Raw genomic sequence first — 1382 nt, 5'->3', positions numbered from 1 at the left:
ACTCTTTCAACCAAACAAAAGCAGCAGCTTCTGAAAACAGAAGAGAAAAAAACATACACCTAAGGGTCTGTTTCTTTTTGATATTAATTCTGGCTCCCTGCCCAGTACTAGAAGATGCCACAATATAAACTGTTGCTGGTTTCTCCCACTTGTCCTGAAAAACATGCAAGTGCACCACAGAAGTTAACACAAGCAAACCAGCAGAAATATAGAAGACCTGTGAAATTGAGCTGGTATTAGTGCAAAGTGTTAACTACCCTAAGGAAGTTAGGTACTAGGCACAAGCATGGAGATAGGGCTCCAGGAAGCAATGCTGTGTATTTCCAAGCTATCACATGTGAAGCTCTGCATAGGATACAGACCCCAGACTGATGTCAAGGAAGGGTTCAGCACCTTGCTAGAAATCCAACAATATCCCTCCTCTTCTCACATGCCTCCAAAGATCCAGACTGCTCCAGAAGGAATGTCCTTTAACTGCTAATCAAGTGGTTTGCATTTGGTTCTGAATAACAATAGCTTGGCTATGAATTTAGTAATTCCTAAACGTCTTAAGGGTTGTAGCTCAGGTTACTACAAACCATCTCAATCTGCAATAAGATCATGTGGATGAGAAGTCAAAAGGAACAGCTGTTGCACTTGCTCATCTCCCAAGTTATAATCGTGTGGAAAATGAAAACACTTAGGTTAATTTTGTTGCTAGAAAGATTACCAATACTGGTTACAAAAGCTGAAAAGTAGCACTATTCCAAAGAGTCACTCTCCAAAACAAGAGAAGCTCCAGAGGCTTAGAGGACAGATGCTCAGATGCTGAACGCTGCTGTATAAAACTGTGTATCTGAGTTAGCAATGCACCAGCCCAGTAACCAGAGAGCTCATTAGGGTGAGGGTTCTCAGCAGAGCCAAGCCAGCTCACCACAAACAAGAGAAGGTTCTGCACTACCTCCTCGTTTCCCTTTTTCCCTACCCCAGGTTTGCTTCTCTCCTCACACACATTCCTTCTTGCCACCTGCTTACAGACATGCCTCTTCCCCTCGTACCTGCTCCCAGGTTTTTCCAGTCCTCAAAATTGCAAACCCGACTAGAAAAAAAGTTTAGTTTTCCTCATCAGGTTAATTTTCTGACATTTTAGTTAGATTAGCTCATCATGAGATCACATCCCTAGAGTTGCCTTTCTTCCCATCCCACCTGTTTGTGCCTTTTATTAGTACCAGGGCTGCAAACTCCTGGGTCTTAAAACAAGGCTCAGGGAGTTGAAGTAAGAAACTCATTAAATTGACTTAACTATCACAGCAATGAAGCCTCATATTATGCTTCAATCCAGCAACTCTAGCGCTTTGGAAGATTCATGTCTGACAAGGACAAACAACATCAATTCTCCATTC

General features: G+C 42.4%; 1 protein-coding gene across 1 annotated transcript in view; it reads right to left on the bottom strand.

Annotated features, from left to right (window-relative positions):
- Window positions 1–1382, bottom strand: part of EXOC5 (exocyst complex component 5) — a 22527-nt gene that overhangs the window by 20856 nt on the left and 289 nt on the right. The gene's annotated exons all lie outside the window — the stretch shown is intronic.

Source organism: Acanthisitta chloris, unplaced genomic scaffold, assembly GCF_000695815.1.
Source record: "Acanthisitta chloris isolate BGI_N310 unplaced genomic scaffold, ASM69581v1 scaffold190, whole genome shotgun sequence".
In the NCBI taxonomy this organism is placed as follows: Eukaryota; Metazoa; Chordata; class Aves; order Passeriformes; family Acanthisittidae; genus Acanthisitta; species Acanthisitta chloris.
Note: the sequence above shows the minus strand (reverse complement) of the source record. Positions and strands in the feature narration are given on the sequence as shown.